Genomic DNA, 12,333 nt, shown 5'->3' with positions numbered 1-12,333 from the left:
ACATCTATGACTAGTTATGGGAACTAGGCAAATTCCTGGACGGTTTCCGTCCTTACATAATTGTTCCCTTACCTAAGCTTGGCAAAGACCCCGATTCAGCCAGTTCATACCCCTCCAATTACTCTGTTTCTTCCGTGCTCAAAACATTAGCAAGGATCTTGAAGCACCGATTGGAATGGTAGTTCGAGATGAGCTGCCTTCTACCTGGCTTTCAAGATGGGTTTCGAAAAGTCTCTTAACTACGAGCATAGAACGTACTTATGATTCTAACGATTAACTGACGGCACCGTTTTTCGATGTTTTCGGTGGTGCGTATGGCAGTGTGGACGCGAACATCTTTATACGGACACTTCAGTCATGGGGTGTGACAGATTTCAGTATCTGCAATCTTCAGTCTCTATTATGACAAAGTACAATTAATGTTAGACAGTAGGACAATACCATGCATGGACCACGTCTCGCATACAGAGCGTTACGTACAGCTTCGAGCACAAGGGTAATGAGAGGTGGTCTACAAAGTGGAGTAGCAACTGTCGTCTCAGGAAAGCTAAGCTGGACAGGATCAAAAATGATTAGTGAACAAGTATACAACAAACAGAATATCTACTTCACTTCTATTACTCTAAATGTACGAAGACTCATTACAGATGATGCAACAAGAGACAGTCCAGCTATCACAACGTCTACAAGGAAAAGTCTCTGTGCACCAAAACACGAACGATGAAGACGGAGCGGCGACCAGATAGCGTTTTGCGTAGCATCACGTTGTGAAGTGGCTCCGACTGCGAGTGGGCTGCCCTACTGCCCCCGGCTCTCTTGTATTTCGGCAGCAGAGGACATCCAGGTACCGGTCCGCCAGAGGCTTGGCTCAACGAGCGTGCTCCACTGGGTCTGCCGGCTCACACAAGTCCACTATTGGCAGTGGACGGAAACTTGCGATTCCATTGCCAACTATGATACGCCTGTAGTGTGGTATCGGTTCGGGATACCACAAAGAGGACGGCCGCATGGCTCCAACTTAAATCCCATTCTTGATACAGTGTATTTGTCACACCGTGGCACAATCTTTGATCCTTCAGTAAAAATACTAACGTACACCGAGGGCATCTGTACGCAAATTTCTTCTCTCAGCTTGAGGATCACTCTATTGTGGTCTGATAGAGCGGCAGACGTGCTGTCATACAGAACCAGGCTCAATATGGCAGGGACAAATCTTCGACGGTTGTCTTTACACGGTAGAGTAGGATAATAATATCGCCCTAGACGCGATTAGGGCCTTTTAGCATTCCAGTAAGGAGCTCAGGCTAATGTGGACAAGTCATGTGGAATATTTGATTTCCAATGTCGATTGATCGCTCAGTATCCTACGAGAGGCACTCAGCGTATCGGGGTTGCTGATGTTGCAGATCTACTCATTGTTTACCGGGCGTAATTTGTTCTCTATTCGATTACGCAGGAGCCATGGTCTAGGTGTAGCATCTCTGATCGCCGGCACGGTATCTCAGCGTGTTCGGGCCGAGCGTTAGCTGCCCTCTCTAATAAAAAATTGAGCCAACGGCTCAACATTGAACTTGAAAAGGTGTCATGGGACATCCGCACTGAAGAAATGCAACCAACAAAATGAGAACAATAAAACAATAAGCGCTTGGTTAAAAAAAGAAAAAAAGATTATTAATCGAAACGTCCTTGGTCCCGGTTTGAAGCCCTGCCACGGCTTAAATTTTGATTAATAATCAGCACTGGCAACCGAACACTTCCGGCATAAGATGTCACCCTCACTTTGCCACCGGCCTTGTCAAATAGGGTGAAGGAGCGATCAGAAATTCAGGGCGCTCTCTTATCCTTGGGGTGGGAAACTGCTCCTAAAGGTGGAAGAATCAGTATTGATCAACATTACGATAATTCAAAAATCAATGGATACCACTGTATCAAAGACACATAACTTGCATCCACAGGACATGTGGCCTGTAATTGAAAAGTGTCATGACAATCTCTCCATTGGCAAAATATTCCGGAATAGTCCTGCAGGGGACAGCCGACGGTGAGGTGACCGTGAGATAAAGACTGAATGACCGACGAAAGAATAACGTTCTACGAGTCAAGGCGTGGAATGTCAGAAGCTTGAAAGGGAGGCTGATAAATATGAAATGGGAAATGCAAAAGCTCAAACTAGTTATAGCACGGATCAGTGAAGTGAAATGGAAACAAGACAAGGATTTCTGGTCGGATGACTGTAAGGTAATATCAACAGCAACAGAAAATAGTATAACGAGAGTAGGATTTGTAAAGAATAGGAAGGTGGGGTGGACAATGTGATACTGTGAAAAGTTAAGTCATAGAATAGCTCTTATTAGAATCGACAGACAACCAACACCGACAACGTTAGTTCAGGTGTACATGCTGACATCACAAACTCAAGACAAAGAGATAGAGAAAGTATATGAAATTATTGAAAGGGCAATACAGTACCTTAGGGGAGATGAAAATCTAATGGTTATGGGGGTCTGTAATGCAGTTGTAGGGGAAGGAGTAAAAGGAAAAGTTACAGGAAAATATTAAATTGAGAGTTCTGTAATACATTTAAACTGTTAATAGCGAACACTCTGTTCAAGAATCACAAAAGGAGGAGGTATACTTGGAAGAGGTGGGTGTTACGGGAAGATTTCAGGTAGATTACTTCATAGACACACAGAGATCCCGAAATCAGGTACTGGATTGCAAGGCGTACACAGCAGCAGATATAGACCCAGATCACAATGTAGTAGTGATGAAGAACATATTGAAACTTAAGTGATTAGTCAAGAAGAATCAATATGCAAAGAAGTGAGATACGGAAGTACTAAGGAAAGACGAGATAAGGTTGAAGCTCTCTAAGGCTATAGACACACCTATAGGAATAGCTCAGTAGGCAGTACGGTTGAGGAGGAATGGACACCTCTAAAAAAGGAAATCACAGAGATTGGAAAGAAAAACATAAGTACAAAGAAGGTAACTGCGAAGAAACCATGGGTTACAGAAAAAATACATCTGTTGATCGATGAAAGAAGGAAGCACAAAAAAAAAGTTCCGGGAAATTCAAGAATAATGAAATACAAGTCGCTGAGGAATGAAATAATTAGGAAGTGCAGGGAAGCTAAGACGAAATGGCTGCGTGAAAAAAGTGAAGAAATCAAAAAAGAAATGACTGTCGCAAGGACTGACTCAGCATATAGGAAAGACAGAGTAACCTTCGGTAAAATCAAAACCAAGGGTGTTAATGTTAAGAGTGCAACGGGAATCTCACTGTTAAATGTAGTGAAGAGAGCCGATAGGTGGAAAGAGTACACTGAAGGGCTCCATGAGGGGGAAGGTTTGTCTAATGTGATGGAAGGAGGAACAGGAGCGGATTTAGAAGAGAAATCGGATCTAGTATTATAATCAGAATTTAAGACAGTTTTGGAGAGTTCAAGATCAAATAAGGCAGAAGGGATAGATAAGACTCCATCAGAATTGCTAAACTTATTGGGGGAAGTGGCAACAATACGACTGTTCATGTTGGTATGTAGAATGTATGAGTTTGGCGACATACCATCTGACATTCGAAAAAATAGCATCCACACAATTCCGAAGACTGTAAGAGCTGACAAGTGCGAGAATTATCGCACAATCAGCTTAACAGCTCAGACATCCAAGTTGTTGACAAGAATAATATACAGAAGAACGGAAAAGAAAATTGCGGATGCGCTAGATGACGATCAGTTGGGCCTTAGGAAAGGTAAAGTCACGAGAGAGGCAATTCTGACGTTGCGGGTGATAATGGAAGCAAAACTAAAAAATATCAAGACACTTTCATAGCGTCTGTCGACCTGGAAAAAGCATTTGACAATGTAAAATGTTGACAGATGTTCGAAATTCTGAGAAAAATAGGGGTAAGCTATAGGGAGAGACGGGTAACATACAGTACGTACAAGAGACAAGAGGCGATAATAAGAGTGGACGACCAAGAACTAAGTGCGCGGATTAAGAAGGGTGTAAGACAGGGATGTATTCTTCCACCCCTACTGTTAAATCTACACATAGAAAACACTAACAAGAAGAAAAAAAAGCAATGGGGATTTTATTCAATTACCGAAGACTTCCTTGGCTCAGAAATTCATACTTGGTAGAGCAACATAAACGGTTAATCCTCTCCTTCATAATCTTAACTCCTTCATTGAGGACAATGGATACATCGATACGATAGAAGGTAGAGGGCACCTCTAATAGTTCAAAGATGCAGGCAGCACAGATATGTGATATCTCTATTTCTATAAGACTCTCATGCTCTTGCATTTAGCTTGGAATACGAAGTACTAGGCTACTGACCCGACTGTCGAAACAAAGTATGATTGATGAGCAACCATATTACACTTGCCTACCACATACAGATGTTTGCTGCTATCGTAAATAAAAAAAAATCGCCAAGAATGGTCACACACGTGAGAGATCTCAGAAAAGTCCAAAGAAAGATATTTTCACGCTATAAAACCAAGCATTCCGTTCTCCAAAATCAATCTATCCAGCGGTCATACGACTACTGTAATGCGCAAGCGCCAGGACCACGGCTGTTGTTCTTCAAGTCTTCATAGTACGAAAGTTGAGCCACCTCCGTACAGCGAAGTCCACCCACTTCAGGCAAGGGTTTCAGTTCGCACTAACAGATCCTATTTACCTCTAGTTTGTCAAGTAAAGAACCTATGGTTGTAGAGTGGTTATACATTCACGTTAAAGACGACATCCTATTGCTAGTGGATAGATGCTAGACTGGGTTACGACAGAGGCGGAGGGACGGTCTCTAGAATCTCTGTCACCAGTATCCTTTCTTATAGTGATAATTTTGTTTTAGTTAAAGAAAATAATTTGATGTTGGAATTGAAGTCCAGGAAGAAGAAATAAAAACGTGGAGGTTGGCCGATGACACAGTTATTCTGTCAGAGACAGGAAAGGACTTGGAAGAGCAGTTAAACGGAATGGACAATGTCTTGGCGGCAGGATGTAAGATGAAAATCAACAAAAGCAAAACGAGGATAACGGAATGTAGTCGAATTAAATCGGGCGATGCTGAGGGATTCAGATTGGGAAATGAGATACTTACAGTAGTAGATAAGTTTTGCTATTTGGGCAGCAATCTAAGTAATGTCGGTCGAAGTAAGGAGGATATAAAATGTAAACTGGCAATGACAAGAAAAGCGTTTCTGAAGAAGAGAAATTTGTTAACATCTAGTATAGATTTAGGTGTAACGAAGTCTTTTCTGAAAGTATTTGTATGGAGTGTGGCCATGTATGGAAGTAAAACATGGACATTATCAATTTAGACATTAAGAGAACAGAAGCTCAAGATGTGGTGCTGCAGAAGAATACTGAAGATTTGATGATTTTTTTTTAAAGGATGGGGCCCCTCCACGCCCGCACCAACGTCGTGACCAAACCAAAAGTTCTACTGTCACCGCCGTAAGCATGTTAGTTTTGAATCAGGCGTCACAGGATGCAGGCTGTGATGTTGTCCATGCGTCTGGGTAAGGCTACTCATTAACATGGTCCATCCGGAGATAGAAGTGGTCGAAAGCGATAGAAGGGTTGCGGTTGTAAGGGCAGAGGAAAAAAAGTGCCAAGGCCAGCGCCAATGGAAAAAAAACCTCTGCGACAGTAGGACGGGTAGTAAGGGCAGTAGCGGCTTGCTAGGTACGACAGAGCATGCAAGGTGAGGTCAGGTTAGCGTGAGGTATCGTGCATCGTTACCTATGTGCTGCGTGTTCGTAGCTGTGCCAGTCCGGGTGCTGCAGCTGGGCTCGCTTGTAGTCTCCTGGGCCGGCCGCAGTGGCTTCCTCCCTGTAACATAAGAGTTCGGCGCGGCAACTCATGCGTTGCTGTTAGGCCCTCTGTTGCGCCTTGTCGTCGGTGACTTGGTGCAGCTTCATCAGGCTGCTGCAGAACGGCAGCGATCGGCTACCGTTCAGCGTCCTCCTCTACAGCACGCCGCAGCCCTTCCGCAATGTAGCTTACATGAGCTCCGTTTGTTCGAAGAGCTGCGTCAGTTCAGCGTCCGAGGAAGTTTTGCCGTTCGCTCGCAACTGTGTGATAAAGACTGCCCTTTTGGCTTATCGATCCCTTGCGGGGCCCGCTCCCGTAGCGGTCGGCGTTGCCACCGGTTCAGTTGGGCGGCGGTTTTCTTCTTTTGCACCTTTCATCTGCGGTGCTGCTGGGGCAGCCGTTCGCTCAGGCGCGCGGACGTCCTTCTGCGAGGTCGCAGGAGTGTTCGCAGGTACTACTGCGCTGGGGCCTCGGGCGAAGACTGCTCGCAGCTGCCTCAAGGCCTCTTCCTTCTCTGGAGCCACAGAGGCTGCGAAGGCACCCCTCTCTGCCGCAATGACGTCTTTGAGGGTTGCAGTGGCCTCCTTTACGGCGGTGCCGAGTTCGAGGTCACGTATCTTCTCGGGAGCGCGGGCCGCGTCCTGGCCGCCCGTTTCCGAGCGGTCTTCCCTGCTCCTGGCAGGTGGAGCTGCTGCTGCGCCGTCCCTGTGCTGCGCCGGGCTGTTGTGCGCCCTACGCCGTTTCCGACGTCGTCTACGCTTCTGCCGCTGCGTCGGTGCGGCCGCGGCCGCCTCGCCGCCCCCGGCACGGCTGCGGCTTGCGAAAGCCGCACATCTGCGCTAACTGGCGACGTGCGGGCCGCCACACCGGACACAGGTCGGCAAAACGTTGCTGCCGCGGTCGCAGGCGCGGCTGTCGTGCTCGCCTGAGCACTTGACGCACCGCACCGCGTTGCGGCAATACTTCGCAACATAGCCCTCGCCCTGGCACCTGAAGCACTGGGGCTGGGGGTCCGTGGCGGTCGGGAGAGCCTCTGACGTCACCGGGAAGCCTAGCAGCTTCCGCAAGTCGAAGATGTCGCTCCCGCCGTCGACCGTTTGCACGGTCACGGTATAGAGCGGTGCCCTCTTCCTGTTGGTCCGGTTGTGCTACCTTGCGGTTGCGCTACCACCAAACTCGGCTCGCAGCAGCCCTTCCCGGACCGCTGCCTCATCACAGCACCCTGAGGAGTGCCTTGGTCATCTTCATCCTTCCTACGGAAGGTGCCTTCTCATGCGCCGGCGGCGCGTCGACGATGTTGTCGGCCACTGCGACCTTGATCGCCCTGTGGTCGGCCACGTTTGTAGGTCAAACGCACATCAGCGAGTCTGTATCGACAGACTCGTAGACCACTTCGTTCCGAGCGCAATTCGTGATGGTGTCGAACAGCGCTGTCCACCCGCCTTTGCACTTGATGTACAAAGGGGGGGCAGGCCGCGACTCGTCTTCTCGGGAGTTCCTTGCATGGTCGGCAGACTCAGTGAGTTGCACAACCAAAGGACCCTTCGTAGCGGCAGGTTTCCTCTTTCCCATGCTGCGAGGCGCGGTACACGACAGTCTGCACGCGTTGTGAAAACAACGCACGACAATTTGCTCTCCGCGGCTCCCACAGCACAGAAACCTCTTCACGAGCTCTCAACGGCTGAGTTAGCGTAGCGAGCAACGGCAGCGATGCGCTCGCCTCGCACAGCTCAGGCCGCTCTGCGAAGATTAGATGAGTCGATCACATAACTAATGAGGAGGTACTGAATAGAACTGGGAAGAAAAGAAACCTGTGGCACAACCTGACTAGGAAAATGGATCAGTTGGTAGCACTTATTCTGAGACATCAAGGGATCACCAATACAATACTGGAAGAAAGCACGGGGGTAAGAGTCGCAGAGTAAGACCAAGATGTGGATTCAGTAAGCAGATTCTGAAGGATGTAGGTTGCAATAGAACTCGGAAATGAAGAGGCTTGGACAGGACATAGTAGCATGGAGAGCTACACTAAACCAGTCTTTGGACTGAAGACCACAACAAACAACGACAACGAACCAAACACGATATTAAATACCATTCCTTCTTATTTAACTGCAACGATAATTGCTGGACGGGAGTTCCGACCCAGTACAAAAAGTTTCGTCACGTAATTCCACGGTAAAGTTGACTAACTGATACTATTTAAAAATTAGGTATATCACGTCCCTTTATCCCTAGTCAGCAATGGCGAGCAGTGCTGTGTTCGAGTTTCGATCAGGCATGAAAGCCGCGCGGGGTAGCCGCGCGGCCTGTGGTGCCTTGACACGGTTCGCGCGGCTACCCCAGTTGGAGTTTCGAGTCCTACCTCGGGCATGTGTGTGTGTGTTATCCTTAGTGTAAGTTAGTTTAAGTTAGATTAAGTAATGTGTAATCCTAGGTACCGATGACTGCAGCAGTTTCGTTCAAATGGTTCAAATGGCTCTGAGCACTATGCGACTTAACTTCTGAGGTCATCAGTCGCCTAGAACTTAAACTAATTAAACCTAACTAACCTAAGGACATCATACTCACCCATTCCCGAGGCAGGATTGGAACCTGCGACCGTAGCGGACGCTCGGTTCGACACTGTAGCGCCTAGAACCGCACGGTCACTCCGGCCGGCGCAGCAGTTTGGTCCCATATAAATTTACCGCAAATTTCAAAAAAAAAAATATTGTAGGCATGAAAGTTCCGTTTAGTTTGCATTGCCTATAGATGCTGACTTGAATGCATATCCGTAACAGTTCGTCACGTGATTCAAAGCTCAAATTTATGCACAACTAGTTACTCACAAATTATTTAGATTTAGAATATCACTTTATGTTGGGTAACTGGGGCAATAGGTGACTTTCGCTATTAACAGTCCATCTGTTAGCTCTACTTCACTGGCGCCAAAGATATCTAGGCTCACTACCACCTTCCCGCTATCCCTCTCTTTTACGAGTATTATACCGTTCTTTTCTAGTGCCTCTATGACATACAGCCCCTCCACATGTACCTCAGTTTCTACACTCACCTAAAGCCACTTCCTGGTGCCGTGCAGCACAATACCGTGCGAACCCAGCCGTTGTGTTTTTACACGCAGTTTAGTCAGTTTGTCCCTTCAGTCAGACGAATTTTGAGACTGTACTTCATTGTCGACAGTTCCCCCTCACTGGAATGTCGTTCGTCTGGGTCCCACAATATGTCACTGATGACTTGATGTCGTCATCCCCTACCACAAGCAATCTATAGCGCAGTGGGTTCATTTGTCTCAGACTTAGAAGCAGCCGACTGGCCTCAAACACGTGTGCCTCTGTGTCCAATAAGGTCTTCTCACTGGTGCCCTTCACAATTCCCTCTACTTGACATTCCACCTCTGCATACGCATATGTAGCATAAAAACTTAACAGAAACGCCGCTCGACGGACTTGGGATTCCTTCTTGCGCGTTAAGCTTGTGCAGAACGCCCTGGACTCGTCCTACAATTATTTCTATTGTCATGTTACTGGTGTTCCGTCTTACAGTTCCTACCCTGCTGAGGCTACACTACCTTTGGATGTATCCCGATTTTTCACACCTAGAACACTTCACATTCGCGCATAATAGCCCACGCTGATCCCGCACTCCTGTTGCCTAATCTGTCTTCTTGAATTTTGTTGCCAAACTGGCAGCAGGGTATAAATGTTTCGAAGAAGCAGTTGGAACTTTTCCCGACATATCCGGTGACAGGCCCCTCAGGAAAGCATCGAGAGACCTGTGCTCGGCTTCCTGCAGTATAACCTTATTCGCCTCGCCACTACCTCCTAACTCATATGTCTGTACGTTAAACTTAATCATTCTATCCACTTGGCCCTCCATTGCTCCTCCGTGCCTTTTCCTTAAACCGCTTAAGGGGACCACACCGTGGTTCAGGTCGAAAAAAAAATCGGTTTTCAGTTTTCATCATATTTCGATAGATTAAGGTTTTATTTAAGTACTCTGAAAAGGATTTTGCTGAAAAATTTTTATTTCGAGCATTTAAAGAGCATTTTCTTACCACGTGTGTTTATGTGCCACGCCCACTTTTCTGTCACCCACTTCTCTGCATATATTCTAGATCTTTATATCCCCTACATCGTACGTTAGAGAGGTTTTTTTTTCACTCCCGAGTGTGTTGGCTATCCTTGGAATGCAACGGTCGGTATTCTTTTGTTTCTGCTGTTTGTGAACAACACGCTTTCAAACATGCGGTTAGTTTTGTTCAAGTGTAATTGCGAGTAGTTGTTAGAGTAACGTTTTTAGTGCTTGTTTACGTGTATTTTGTTGTGTTCATTGAAGATGACGAGAAGCAAAGGCATTTTCAAGAAACGGCAATTTAGAGGAAACAAGTTTAGAAAGCTTCTGTACAAGAGGTTATGTCACCTGGCAACGATGTTTCTAATTGTAATTCTTCAACAAGTGCATCATCAAAGAAGCTCTCACCATTTCAAGTGAGTTACAACGAATTTAGTGTAAGTAACAAGGGGTGCAGTAACATTATTATAAATTTGATAATGTTATCAGATGTAGTTTCTAAATTTGTAAAATGTAGACAGTGTGGTGAGTCACAGAGTGTGAAAATTTGTGAGAGTGCCAGTGGGAGAAAAGGCCTAGCAATTGCTTTGGGTTTAATTTGCACTAAATGCTCAGCTGTAATAACATTTATCAGTTTTTCAAAACCAGATGCAAGTGGCCCTTATGAAATCAATACTAGATTAGTTTATGCCTTACGATCCATTGGCAAGGGCATGGCTGCAGGGAGAACATTTTGTTCAGTGATGAACTTACATCAACCACCAAATAAATTTGAAAAACTGACTGCAATATTAGAGAAAGCTGTACGTGAGGTCAGTGAGGAAAGCATGAAACTGGCTGCTACGAAAGCTGAGGAAGAAAATGATAGATGTTCGGATACAGTAGCTGCCCTTGATGGAAGTTGGCAGAAAATAGGAGATACTTTTCTGAATGGAGTAGTGACTGCCACGAGTGTAGACGTCGATAAAGCGTTAGATGTGGAGATAATGTCTAAATATTGCAAATGTTGTAAAGTCAATGAACATAAAGAACACAACTGTGTGGCTAATTTTAGAGGAACAAGTGGTGGAATGGAAGTTCATGGAGTACAACCAAAACAAGACGCGTACGGTACACCAAATATTTGGGCGATGGTGACAGTAAGGGATACAACAATGTTCAAGCCATATAGAGATGCCATTATCAGCAAAACAGAATGTGTAGGCTATGTTCAAAAACGTTTGGGAACAAGGCTGAGAAAACTGTTGATATGAAAGGAAAAAAATTAGAAGATGTAAAACTGTTGACCGGACAGTGTCAGTTAACTAAAACTAAAATAGAAAACTTGCAGGTATACTATAGGCAGGCAATTAGGAGCAATAAAGAAAATCTGGAGGTAATGAAGAGAGATGTTTGAGCCATATTCTTCCATAAGTCCTCAACTAATGATAAGCCTTGTCACGGATTGTGTCCATCAGTTGAAAATTCGTGGTGCAAATACAATAGGGCTCAGGCAACTGGAGAATCTTATTCTCACCAGCATTCTCTTCCTACGGCTGTTATTACAGCAATTAAGCCTATTTTCAGAGACTTGGCTCATCCTGACCTTCAAAGGAAATGTCTGAATGGGCAGACACAGAACCCAAATGAATGTTTCAACAGCATAATTTGGAACCGCCTTCCTAAAACTGTATTTGTAGGCATGGATACCATGAAACTAGGAGTTCATGATGCTTTTATTACATTCAGTTGTGGTAATATTGGAAAGTGTTGGGTACTGAAAAAGCTGGGAATTAATCCTGGTGAAAATATGATAACTCCGCTGCAACATTGCGATAAAATGAGGATAGCCGATGCAGACATATCTGCATCTAATATGGCAAAGAAAGCAAGACAAACATCCAAGAAGGTGAAAAAGAAGCTGGAAGACCTGCTAGAGGCCAAAGAAGGGCCATCATATGCAGCAGGTCAGTTTTCGTTAACTGTAAGTAGCAAATTTCAAAAGGTTTTTCTTTAAAGTCAGTTTCCCGCCAACTAAAATTATCAGTACATATACCCCATTATATCAGAAACTATCATACATAAATGAATGAAATTTTCAGAGGCTCTGAATGAAATAAAAAGCCACCTCTGGTACCACATTCATTAATATTCCCCCATTAGTAATCTCACAACAAAATATGTTCTGGAGAAAAAGCTTAATCTTTTTGTTAATAAATTTAAAAAGGTATTTCTTAAAAACTATAAAATGGATATAGCATATTTTACTACAGTTGACTCTATTAGCATCATGTAACATACAGTAACAATATTAAGGTCCTGCATCAGATTGGTTTTTTCAGAAATGGGTCAAATACTTGCCTAAATTAACATGGGTTAGACAGGCAGGGTGTGGTCCCCTTAACCGGTCCCGAAAAATCCTCGAGCTGTTTCGCTTCCTAAATCACTGGA

The sequence above is a fragment of the Schistocerca gregaria genome, chromosome X (genome assembly GCF_023897955.1).
Source record: "Schistocerca gregaria isolate iqSchGreg1 chromosome X, iqSchGreg1.2, whole genome shotgun sequence".
In the NCBI taxonomy this organism is placed as follows: domain Eukaryota; kingdom Metazoa; phylum Arthropoda; class Insecta; order Orthoptera; family Acrididae; genus Schistocerca; species Schistocerca gregaria.
This window is presented reverse-complemented; position numbering follows the sequence as displayed.